Here is a 14,152-nt window from a genome sequence, read left to right on the forward strand (position 1 = left end):
AACAAGTCGCGGTGGGCAGGTGACATACACTCCAGGGCATTTCCTGGCCGCCAGCTCGGCCCCGCCCCGCGGCACAAGGGCCGGGCGGGGAGGGCACTGCTGGGAGGGAGGTCGGCTGGCTGGCGCCGCCCGGCCCCCTGGGAATTGAGCGAGCGCAGAGCAGAGAAAAGTTGGAGAGACAGGCAAAGATTAAGGGAAGTTGCCTTTTGTCCACACTAGGGACGCTCTCAGGAATGAAGAATAGTTTGTGAATGTCTCAAAGAAAAGCAAACCGATGTCCAGGGGTCTGGGGCAGGACCTGAAAGTGTAAGTGCGCAAGGCTGGACATGCAAAGCGTGTCTTTTGTGTGTGCATGAGCATAGTGTTCCTGTATTCAGGCCTCTTTTCAGAATAAATATTCAGCTCTTTTCCTCTACGTGTATGTCGTGTGGGTATGAGTGTGTGGACCCAAAGGCTTCCAGGATATTTGCCTGCCACTACAATGCAGGTGTGTGGGCAAGCTAGACGCAGCTGCTCCTACTGGGCTTATTTCTGCATTTGGTAGTCTAGGCAGGTTGATGTGTGCCTGGGTACCAGTTGGCACAAGTAGATTCTACATCATCCTTGAAGGACTTGAAATGGGTGAAAGATGGTGGCCATCTCTTTTCCTAATGTCAGGGCTTTTGGGGTGTGTTGGTGGTTGAATTCAATTCTATAACTAGGAACTTGAAGTCTTCTGAGTGATCCTAAATGTATCAAAAACCTTAAGCTGGGCACGGTGGCTCACGCTTGTAATCCCAGCACTTTGGGAGGCTGAGGTGGGAAGATCACCTGAGGTCGGGAGTTCAAGACAAGCCAGACCAACATGGTGAACCCCATCTCTACTAAAAATACAAAGATTAGCCAGGCGTGGTGGTGGACGCCTTTAATCCCAGCTACTCAGGAGGCTGAGGCAGATGAATCGCTTGAACCTAGGAGGCAGAAGCTGCAGTGAGTGGAGATGGCAGCATGGCACTCCAGCCCAGACAACAAAGTGGGACTCCCTCTCAAAAAAAAAAAAAAGAAAGAAAGAAAGGAAACCTTAAATGGGGCTGCCCTTGTGTTTGGCTCTATATCAAATGCCATTACACAGATACCTAAATAACAACAACAAAAAAAGAGAATATCTGGAGCAGAGAAACATTCTTTTGTTCGTGCTCGCTATCTCATCTCAGTCCCATCTATTAGATCTGCTGGCAAAGAATTTGGTAAGATGAAAGGACAGCCATTTGTAATGCTTATGGGTGATGCAATACAACTTCAAACCTGGGCAAAGCACACTACAAAAGAAGTGGAATTGTCTATATTCTAGTTTTCAAGCATTGCCATATGCTCTGCACAATACAGCCCTGTTTGACCAACAGTACCCAACATCATCAGAACCCATTTGTGATCATTAGCTAGACGCTGCTAAAGAGGAAAAACAAGCGCCCATTACTATGACAAATTTACCTTGATACCCAAGATCAATAACCCAATTTTGTCTGCAATCAGACTAACACAAAGTAGCAAGTTAATCTACTTATCCAACATTGTCATAGATAGCATAAAATTTTGCCAAAGAAATTGAACACTTTCATAGGAGGCTTACATTATACATCTTATAACACACAAACATGTGAACTTATCATTTCGAAGTAACTACAGCCAACCACCTCCTATCATTTCCTAGCTGGCCGTGTAAAGCATGTATGGCCTGTAACACACATCTTGCCCTAATTTCATCTGTATTATAAATTGTTATAAGTATTTTTTTCTTTATTATCTAAATATTTCATGAATATGTTTTGGAGTGTATTTTCTTGATTAGATTTTTAAGGCCCTTGAGAATTGAGAAGTAGCATATATTCTGCTATGGTTCCCATTGCTAGACTGTTTAACCAGCCTTTATGAGAGTAAGGCACAGGAAATGCAAGTATAATCTGCTTTCTAAGAGCTTATCTTCCAGTGACAGTAATAACAGCCACCATCTTTTGAGCACTGACTATGTGTCAGGCTTATCAATAAATATATGCTTATCAAAATCCTTACATAACCCTGCAAAATAGATATTGCTATTTCTGTTTGACAGATGAAGAACCCAAGGCTCAATTGATACTTAACCAAATTTAACAGGCAGCAAAAGTGGAAGAGATCTTTCTGTTTGAAAATAAATGGTCTTTTCACTTTATACATGATGTTATTTCCCTCTGCGCAGTTTGGACCAGAGGAAAAACTCATTAAGTATTTGTTTAATTAAATTATGTGGGGTGAAGAGGTTATTATGAGGCATTATCTTTTAGAGAAGGGAAACTTGTATTCCATTATAAGGAATTCCTTACTCATTTGTCCATTTATTTATTTGTTTATTCATCACTTTTAGATGTAGAGATTCAGTAGTGAAAAAAAGACAAAAATACATTCATTTTTGCAGCCTCCTTTCTAGCTAAAGAAAGATGAACAATTAAGAAAGTAATGTACTATGTGTACTATATTTTAAAAAACAAAGCAAGGGATGTGGGAGAATTAAAATTTTAAACAATACGTGCAAAAATCTTAAGTCTGAGTACTAGGGGTTGAGAAAAGGCCAGTGTCGCTGGAGCTTGGAGACAGAAGAGGAGAGTGTGGTAAGGTTGCCTGCAAAGGTAGACAGAGTCCAGATCACATAAGGTCCACATGATGTGCTAAGGATCCTGTATTATATTCCAAAAGCAAATGAAAATCAGTCAGACATTAAAACAAAGAAGCTATTCATTAATTTGTAATTCAATGGGAAAAAAATAATCAATTTAACCAATTTAATGTATAGTACTTTCAGAAACACATGTGGTGCGCAAAGCAAGATACATTTAAATTAAAAATCATTCCTTTTCACTAATACATAAGCTCAAAGAGGAAAAGATAATACTTGCAAGCAAGTAAACAAACCAAATATATATTAGTGTTTAATCCAGCCATGGGATGTGGAAAATAAATTTTTAAATCAGTGATTTAGAAGCTGAAAATAACACATTAATCTTCATTCAGTACTCATCCTATAAATGTGGTTTCATAAAGAGTTCTTAGCATCTAGCATATTTTTCATTTTCTAATCTCAGTTGATCTCAGCTAATAAGGAGGCTGTTGTTCAAAAGAATGATCTTGTTCAGGATGATTTACCATGGTTAAGAGGGCAAAGGAAATTGGAAATTTATAGATCTGTTAAAAAGACCTAGCTGTCAGGCTAATTGATACATTTTGGACACCCCTTGAAATTACGTCCATTTTTAGAATGCCAAATGAACTCTCTAAAGCAACAGAAGAAGGATTGCCCTTTAAACATACTGCAGAATCATCATCAAATAGTTATTTATTAAGCAGCTCAACAAGCATGTACACATTCTTTTTATCGGCAGTTCTGTTTCCTAGAACCAAATATCCATTGTATATAATACTCAATCACAACTGAGTACAAAAGTAGCTATGATTTTAAAAATTATAATTTTGCAAAAATAAAAGTTTGATTGCCCTAATTCATAATGAAGCTAGATGGTGCCTATGACTGGGTTTTGCCTGCATAGCTCTTTATTCATGTATTTTATAACTTTGTTCAACCCCGATCAGAAAGAGATTAAAGATCCTAAGGTTTGGCCAGGTGTGGTGGCTCATGCCTATAATCCCACCATTTAAGAAGCCAAGGTGGGCAGATCACCTGAGGTCAGGAGTTCAAGACTATCCTGGCCAACATGGAAACCCCATCTCTACTAAAAATACAAAAATAAGCTGGGCACCTACAATCCCAGCTACTCAGCAGGCTGACGCAGGAGAATCTCTTGAACCCGGGAAGGCAGAGGTTGCAGTGAGCCGAGATCACACCACTGCACTCCAGCCTGGGCAACAGAGCGAGACTCCATCTCAAAAACAATAAAAAATAAAAACGATCCTAAGTGTCATCAGATTTAACGGTAATCCATTTAATGGAAATAAAGTGAAATATAGCCCCCTACCTCAATGTCACTCTTATTGCATTACCTACTTAAAGTTTATTTCTATACTTTCCTTTACCTCTAAAGTTTCACTCTACCTGAATACAATCACATGAGATTTGTACCCAATTGAGAAACACACCTAATCTATACAATCCTGCTCCTCTACCTCTTAGATAATAACTCCAAGCTTCCCGTTGCTCAGGCCAAAAACCTTGGAGTCAACCTTAATCCACATCCCATCCATCAGCAGATCCCATACGTTCTAACAATGATGGAAACCTGACCACTAACCACCAGCAATAGAGCTAACACCACATTCAAACCACTGTCATCTCTTACCCAGATTATCCCACTAGACTTCTGATTCTCCTATAAACACCTTGACCCTATTACAGTCTCCCTATATAGCAAATAGACGGAGACCGAGATGAAAACCTCTAATGACTTCCCACCTCACTCCAATTACAAGCAAAGTTCTTCACACATGTCTTAAGCCCCTACATGAAATAATACCCTAAGTTTACTTCCCCTGTGTCTCCCTATGCATACATCCCCATCCCCTCTGCTCCATCCCCATCCCCTCTCACTTTGGCTAGAGTACACCAAGCATACTCTTATTGCAGGGCCTATGCAGAGGTGCTCCTCTGCCTAGAAACTTGCCACCAGACACCCATTTCATTCACTTCTTCACCTTCTTTAGACTTTTACCACATTCCTCTCCCACCCACTGTATCAAAAACTGAAACCCCATTGCCTCACTCCTATACCCCAAAAGAACTCTAATCCTCTTTCTCAGCTGTATCTTTCTCCACAGTACTTACCACTGTCTATCTTATGCTGGTTTGCATTCTTAAATGTCTATTTTCCATTGCCTCTCTACCACCTCCAGAAGTCTCCTCCTGCGAGCAGAAATTTGTATTTGTTTTATTTTCACTGGGATTTTCCCAGTTCCTACAACAGAACCTGGCACATTGTATATACTCTATCAATATTTGTTGAATAAATTAATGAATAAAGAAATACAACATAAGTGATAAAATATCCAAATGATGGTACAGCATATGAAAATATTTGGAAACTCATTTTCTTCCTTTTTTTTTTTTCAAGATGGAGTCTTGCTCTGTGGCCCAGGCTGGAGTGCAGTGGCACAATCTCGGCTCACTGCAACCTCTGCCTCCTGGGTTCAAGCGATTCTCCCACCTCAGCCTCCTGAGTAGCTGGGATTATAGGCATGCGCCACCATGCCCAGCTAATTTTTGTATTTTTAGTAGACACAGGATTTAAACATGTTGGTCGGGCTGGTCTTGAACTCCTGATCTCGTGATCCACCTGCCTCAGCCTCCCAAAGTGCTGGAATTACAGGCGTGAGCCACCAGGCGTGGCCTGTAAACACATTTTCTAGATCCAAGAATCTGTGTTATCATTCTGATGATCCAAAAAAAGACACTTACCATTCTAAGCCTCAAATCTCAGAAGAGACCAGTATGCAAAGGCTCTCACAAAATGTCTGGCCCACCTTAATTTGGGCAAAAGAAAAAGAAAAAAAAAAACTTTGGACAGGTATTGCACCCAATATTAGAAAAGGAGGCAATTGCTTCCTCTTATTAAAAAATACACTCTCTAGTTGGGTGAGATGGCTCACGCCTTTAATCCCAGCACTTTTAGAGGCAGAGGCGGGCAGATCACTTGAGGCCAGGAGTTTGAGACCAGCCTGGCCAACCTGGAGAAATCCCATCTCTACCAAAAATACAAAAAAATTAGCTGGGCATGGTGACACGTGCCTGTAGTCCCAGCTAATTGGGAGGCTGAGGCAGGAGAAGGGAGGCTGAGGCAGGATAATCGCTTGAACCTGGGAGGCAGAGGTTGCAGTGAGCTGAGATTGTGCACCTGCACTCCATCCTGGGTGACAGAGTAAGATGAAAGAAAAAAAAGGAAAGAAGGAAGGAAGGAAGGAGAGAAGGAAAGAAAGAAAGGAAGGAAGGAGGGAAGGAAGGAAAAAGAAAGAGAAAAGAAGGAAGGAAAGGAAGGGAGGGAGGGAGGGAGGGAGGGAGAGAGAAAGAAACAAAGAAAGAGAGAAAGAAAAAGAAAGAAAGACTCTCTAGGAACTAGTTTGTATTTTTTAATATTTGATTCTCTTCATTAGTGAGAATTTCAAAGAGTAAAGTTAATAGTAGGTGCTGTTGTACTATCAATTTTTTTGTATAATTAGATTAATTATCTTGAATATCCCATTAGTGCCAAAATGCAATTTAAGCCATCATTTCAAAATAATTTTATGCATGCTTATCAGGACTACTAAATTTATCTTTCTAAAGAATAATTGCCTGAAAAAGTGTTACAAACTTACCTGCTGGGGCAAATATTGCTTTAAAAAAATGATGCTTTTCAACACACACACACACTGCTGCCATGATAATAGTAGGGATTGTAGTTTTGATAATGGGTTTTCCTTTGCTTCACACCCTTACTCATCTGTACAGCTTCACCCCTAGATTATAAACGCTCTCAGTTTTACATCATCATTTTTAGTTCCTTTGCCATCCTGCTGCCTTCCTTTAAATATACTCCCCAATTTGCCTGCTTCACATTTGAAGTATGGTTCTCAGCACCAAGCAAAATATTCCCAGTGGTTTTGAGTGGCCAACCACAGTGAACAAACTACCATATTCATGTTCTTTGTTCTGCATTTTATATTTTTATTAATACTGATTGGAAGTATAACAACATTGGGGGCAGTTATATATCAGTGTTGATTTGTTCATTCATTAATTCAGTGGACAGATATTTTTGAGGCCTTACCATGTGCCAAGCATTGAGCAATAAGATGGAGATATAATGAATAAGACACAGTCTTTGTTCTCAAGTGACAAAGAGGAGACACATATTAATCAATATCATGCAAATATAAACTCATAAATTGTGATAAATGTTATGGAAATACTATGAGAAGTTTGAGAATGTATATTACGGTGGTTAAAACAATGACCTTCAAATTTGTATACATTATAATCAATGAACCCATGACTCTGTCACCTTACACGGCAGAAAGATTCCGTAGGTGTGATTAAGTTAAGACTCATCAAATGAGATTATCCTGAAATATCTAAGTGGGACCAGTGAGATCACAAGGGTCCTTAAAGGAGGAAGGCAGAAGGGTTAGAGACAGATGTGGCAAAAGGAGGAATGGGAAGGGTTTGGTGAGAAAAAGATTTGAGGATGCCACTTTCTGGTTTTGAAGACTGAGGAAGGAGTCATGAGCCAAGGAATCTGGGCAACTTTAGAAGCTGAAAAAGACAAGGAATTGGGTCCTTCCCAGAGTCTTCAGAAGAAAGGCAGCCCTGTCAATATATTGATTTGAGGACTTCTGACCTCCAGAACTTTACGATAATATTTGAGGGTTTAAAAAAAAATTTTTTTTATGTCTCACTCTTTAACCCAGGCCAGAGTGCATTGTTATGATCTCGGCTCACTGCAACCCCCACCTCCTGGGTTCAAGCAATTCTCCCACCTCAGCTTCCCGAGTAGCTGGGATTACAGGCACCTGCCATCACGTCCGGCTAATGTTTTTGTATTTTAGTAGAGACAGGGTTTTACCATCTTGGCTAGGCTGGTCTTGAACTCCTGACCTCAGGTGATCTGTCCACCTTGGCCTCCCAAAATGCTGGAATTACAGGCATGAGCCACTACGCCAGGGCTAAATTTGTACTGTTTTAGGCCACTAGGTTGATGCTAATTTGTTAAAGCAACAATAGGAAATCAGTACATAGAACAAAGAACCTGCTCTAATTTGGGGCAGGTTTTAGACACCTCCTTTGAGAGCTGAAAGATGAGGAGATAACCAAGCAAATGTGAGGAAAGGAGGAAGCATTCCAGACTATGGAACTGGTCCCTAAGGTTGGGCAGGACAACTGGCACGTACAAATAATTAAGAGATCAGTGGGGACATGAAAGGAGAGAGTAATTTTAGATGTGGGAGAGATGGAGGCAGGAGCTGAGTCATTTTTATAAGCCATTCTATAGAATGGGGATAATAGTATCTAAAATTGTTGTTGTGAAGACTAAATAATTCTTTTAAGTGCCTGGTATATAGTAAGTAATAAAAAGAATTGCAGCTGTTATTATTAAAGTTTGAATTTCGAATCTTCAAGATTTGATTTTGAACATGATATGCAAGATATCCAGAGAGGAGAAAATGATTCTGTCCTGTGAATTATGGATTATCTCACTTTTTATTTGTTTTATTCATTGCTTATATATTAGTCAGATATTGCCATGATAATGCTGTGTAACAATACACCCCAAAACCTCAGGACACACAACAAAAGGATTTATCCTCATACTCACAGACCTGCCGGCTAATGAGATTTTGCTGGAAAAGACTTGGCTTGGTAGCTCTTCTTCAGGCTGTGGATTGACTGAACTTGCTTCCAGGTTGTGGGCTGGGTTCAAGTGTATTCCACGTGTGTTCATTCTAGGGCCCAGATTGAAGGGCAGTAGCTACTTGCCTCATGTTCTTCTCATGATGGAGCACTAGAGTATAAGGGCCAAGCCAAACCTCATGTAAGGCCTCTACCTGGGTCAAATCGGTCACTGTTCTATAGACCAAGGCAAGTTACATGGCCAAGCTCAAAATTAAGGAGGTGGTAAAGTACACTCAACAGGATGGAAAGAGAGATATTTGCTGACCTATAATTCAGAGTCACACCTGCTAGTTCATAATACTTTTTAAATTTCATATTAAGGGATAATAACCTCGATGAACAACTATGCTATTTTATCCATATTTACTAAAATTATATTTAGCAGAAATTTTTAATATGAGGGATTTAAAATCTATACATAACTTATAGTAAATAATCTCTATAATATGGAATTTTAATATAAAATCATTGTCTTCTTTTCAAATGTATGACAACACATTAGGCATTTTTCTCCTCTTAATTTTAATTTTTAAATGTTGTCCTTCAGCAATCATAACTTTTATTAAAGTGTAGTCACCGAGGATAACTACAGAGACTAAGTTTATGTCTTTTTTTTTTTTTTTTTGAGATGGAGTCTCATTCTATTGCCCAGGGTGAAGTGCAGTGGTGCCCTCAGCTCATTATAACCTCCGCCTCCCAGGTTCAAGTGATTCTCCTGTCTCTGCCTCCCAAGTAGCTGGGATTACTGGTATGTACCACCATGCCCAGCTAATTTTGTATTTTTAGTAAAAATGAGGTTTCACCATGTTGGTCAGGCTGGTCTCGAATTCCTGACCTCAGGTGATCCACCTGCCTCAGTCTCACAAAGTGCTGAGATTATAGGCATGAGCCACCACGCCCAGCTAAGTTTATGTTCTTTTGGTAATGCCAGAAAATTCAAGCCAGAGTTAATTTCTATTGTAACCAATTAAAAAATAAAATAGGACATCAGTATTCCAAATATATGTCATGAGTGAGTTTGTAACATCCTTAGTGCATTAAGTGGAGTCACATATAATTCCCTATTGCTTTGCCTAAGTGTGTCAACCCTTAATTAAGATAATTTCTTATTTCTGTCACATTACCTTTAAAGAAACATTTTTTACTGCAAAACATAACAAATCTGTAGAAAACTGCATAAACATATAGACAGAGTTTTACAATGAACATCTATATAATAACGAACTAGGTCACAAAATAGGGCATTGCCAACATCATGGAAGCCTCCACTGCCTTCCTGATCAAAACATGTATCCCTTCCTGATCAAAACCTTCTTTGTCACTGCCACAGGTACTCATACTTCTATATTCCATGGTAACTGTTCCTATATGCCTCTATCCCTAAACAATACAACTGAATAAAGCCTCTTTTGAACATTATTAATGGAATGACATAGTATGCATTCTTTTGGGTTTTGTTTTTCACGCAGTATTATATTTTTAAATTTTATCAATGTTATTGTGTGCAGTTGTAGTTAATTCATTTTCATTGAGGTAAAATATGACATTATTTGGCTATAGCATGATTTGTTTATCTTTTCTACTATTAGTTTGCATTTGGTTTATTTTTAGCTTGGGCTGTAACAAATAGCACTGCTATGAGTATTCTTGTATATTTCTCCTGCATTCATATTCCCTCCATTATATAGCAACATTAATCTTTCAGATGATTAGATTGTGTAATCACTTTTCCACTCTAAAACAAAAAAAAAATTACTCTGTCTTCATAAGATAAAAAGCAAAAAATCTAAATTTCAGTTTATTATTTCACAGGTTTACATCAAATGTTTATTATGAGGTCTGATGGCATCATGATAGATTGAAAGGCTTACAGTAATGAACAAAATGTCAATAGCCTAGTGAGGGAGAAGAGATGCATAAGAATAATTATAATGAAGTTTGTAATAACTAATAGAAAGGTACAGAAAAAAATAGGAGTCCAAAAGTAGGAGTGACTACTTTATACTGAGAGGAATGAAGGAAAGCCTTGGAGAGGAGATGAAATTTGAATTTTACCCTCAAGGATGGGTAGGAATTTGGTTTGTATAGATAGGAAAAAGACATTCCATGGCAGAAAGACCAGCTCAAAGACACAGAGGAAAGTCAGCCAGGGACATGTATATGAAATCTGTAGTAATTACAGTTGGCCAGTGCATAAGATAATTAATAATATGAACAATGAGAACACATGGAAACAGAGAGGGTAGCATCACACACCAGGGCCTGCTGGGGAGTAGGGAGCCAGCGGAGGGATAGCAGGGGGTGGGGAAATTGGGAGGAATAACATTATGAGAAATACCTAATATAGATGACAGGGGTGGGGATGGATGCAGCAAACCACCACAGCATGAGTATACCTATGTAACTATCCTGCACATTCCGCACAGTTACCACAGAACTTAAAGTATAATAAAAAAAATTTTTTAAGAATATTTTTTTCACTTATTTTTTCCATAAATACTGAACATCTGAAAAGTAGGCTAAGGTCAATTATAATAATGGACAGCAAAAAACAGACCTGCTCTCTTGTCTTTGTGGAGATTACAGCTTAGGCAGAGAAATAAACATTAATGAAATAACCACATAAACATGCAAAATTGAGTCTTTGACAAATGCTTTGAAGAAGATACAAAATGAATGTAATAACAGCAGGATTTGTTCTAGTCAGAGAGAACAAAATAATTTTTTAAGGAAAGGATATCTGAAGTGACAGGTAGATGAAAAGCTAACACGAAACTAGTTGAAATAGGGGAGGGAAGAGCATTCCAGGTAGAAGAAACAGCTTGTGCAAAGGGCCTACGGCTATGAGGAACACAGAGTGTGAAGAGGCATTTGAGAGACAGTGAGTGAAAGGTCAGGCCAAGGTTTGAGACTTTAAATGCCAAGCAGAGACAATTCTTCCTAGACTATGTGAGCTCCTTGAAGTCATAGATCTATCTTATTCAATTCTGTATCAGACATAATATAGCATCTGATATGGAGAAGGTGCCCAAAACATTTGCTGAATTGAATTGAGTGCAGATTTTATTCTGTAGCTAGTAGAAGCCACTGAAAAAAATTGGGGTGGGGGATAAGGGGGGATCAAGTAAATTATAATAGGCTCTGGTTAGTGCTTGTAAGAGAAGTATATAGTCCGGGTGCAGTGACCCACATCTGTAATCCCAGCACTTTGGGAGGCTAAGGTGGGCGGGTCACAAGGTCAGGAGATTAAGACCATCCTGGCCAACACCATGAAACCCCATCTCTATTAAAAATATAAAAAATTATACTGGGCATGGTGGTATGCACCTGTAGTCCCAGTTACTGGGGAGGCTGAGGCAGGAGAATCACTTGAACCCAGGAGGTGGAGGTTGCAGTGAGCCGAGATCACCCACTGCACTCCAGTCTGGTGATGGAGCCAGACTCCCTCTCAAAAAACAAACAAACAAAAAATCGGCTATTTTATTTTTCTTTCTATGGTGAAATTGTTCTGGAGCCTGAATATTTCAGGTTCATATGTATGCATGACCAGTGTTCCACCGGGGTTGAAAACATCAGTGGACTTGGTGAACTTGGCTTCCTGGGGCAGCTGTATTTATTAACAAGCACACTGCCTGATTCTTATTTTCAAGAACATTTGAGAAACCCAGGTATAGAGAACATTCTAGGGGAAATGAAAGGCATGTGCAAAAATATGAATACATTACAGAACTAAAAGGCATATTCAGGAAATGGATGGAGAGCTGGGAGTCCGTGGGGAAGTTGTTATTGCTAAGGCTGGAGAGAGGGATTGAGGCCAGATTGTGGAAAGGCTTATTAGGCAAGGAAAGGAATGTTGTGAATAATGGGGAACCAATGGAATATCTTAGGCAAGATACTGTTTTGAGGGAAAAGATAACCAGAGAAATCAAAGAGTTCAGGTTTAAGAGACTTATTTTTTCTTTTTGAGAGGGAGTTTCACTCTTGTTGCCCATGCTGGAGTGCAATGGCACCATCTCAGCTCACTGCAACCTCTGCCTCCAGGGTTCAAGCGATTCTCCTGCCTCAGCCTCCCCAGTAGCTGGGATTACAGGCATGCACTACCACGCACAGCTAATTTTGTATTCTTAGTAGAGATGGGGTTTCTCCATGTTGGTCAGGCTGGTCTCGAACTCCTGACCTCAGGTGATCCACCTGCCTTAGCCTCCCAAAGTGCTGGGATTACAGGCATGAGCCACCAGGTCAGGACTAAGTGACATTTCTGAGGGAGAAGTGATAGTGTTTAATGGCCACTTCCACAAGAAGTAAGAAAGGAGAGGTGGAGGATGAATCTAAGATTGGTTGAATGAAACAAGTATGTGGTAGCCTGCCTTTGCTACAAAGGAATCCCATTTTGGATCAATCAGACAGTTGGAAATAGCTACCTCATGTTTGGTCAAATGTTCTCAGGGCTGAGAATACGGGTTATGAGAGTCTTTAATATGGAAGCAATGGGAATTTCACTTGTATGAGGATGTAAATTGGTAAATGGACCAAAGACATAAACAGAGTGACATAGACATGTTTAAGTAGCACCTAGAGAAGAAATAAGCTAAGGAGACTAAACGGAGATAGCAGAGGTAACAACTGCAGTCTTGACTACTCTAAATCCTCAGATGTTCCATGAGGTGTTCAAGAACTGAAAAAGTAAGCATAGATCCATTATTGGACTGATAAAACATATATTTGCCACCTATCTAGAGCATTCCAAACACCTAGTAAAAATCTAGAAAGCCTGTTATCAAATGATCTGATTAACTTAAATAAACATAAACCTAGGTAAGGCACTGATCCCTAGATCCAAGAACACCAGAAGTCTTTAGTACTTGAATTTTTTTGTCCTGGTTCATCCACTAATTTGAGCCAATCATTTAACGTCTACAAACTGTTTTTCTCCTCTTAATAAAAGAAAAGCTATGGAGGCTGGGATTGTCAGAAGACATTGTAGGTTGCTTTCAGCTCTAAAATCTAAAGTCTCCAGAGACCCAAGCCATTCTGAGATGGAAATCTTAAATAGACTCAAGAGCAAATGCTGAAGTAATGATTCCTCCTTTCCAGTGTCATCCTTCCCCCTTCCTCAATGATTACTGATTGGGATCCCCAAAAGTATATAGGAGGCATCGAATACTTCTCTAGTTCCTGTCATGAGTGCAGGTGATTGTCACCCATTCACTCTGAATGTTGCCTGACATCATATTGGTGGAATGGCATTCATGTGTACCCCACCCAGAAGAGCCTCTCCTTCAGTACCTTTGCAGTGGCTCACCAGGCACCTGAAACTCCCCTACATCCCAATGGAATGCCATAAGCTTTCTTCAGGTAGTTATGTTAAATGAATCTGGGTTCTCTGAGGAACTCTGTAAAGTTCAGTACACATTCAAGGACTCGGGAGTTAAAGACTTTTTTTTTTCTCCCAGAATTTTAAAGAAAGAAAAAAGTAACAAGATAAAGAAATATTTACTTTAAAAAAAAAAAACCTGATGACTGTTTTGCAAGGGGCATGTATGTTACACTATATAATCAAGTAAAACTAGTTGAGGGATGGCTCAGGAATTGGATAACCCGTATCTGTCTCTTTTGCTTGATTATTGCAAAAGTGTGCCAGGCACTGTGCTGGTTTCTGGAGTTATATTTTTTTTAAAAAAGGATAAATAAAAGACAATTCCTGTAAAGCCGTTGCTGATTTTCGTGGCCGCACGCAGGAAACTGCAGTACGCAATCTTTCAGAAT

Source organism: Callithrix jacchus, chromosome 16 (genome assembly GCF_049354715.1).
Source record: "Callithrix jacchus isolate 240 chromosome 16, calJac240_pri, whole genome shotgun sequence".
Classification (NCBI taxonomy): domain Eukaryota; kingdom Metazoa; phylum Chordata; class Mammalia; order Primates; family Cebidae; genus Callithrix; species Callithrix jacchus.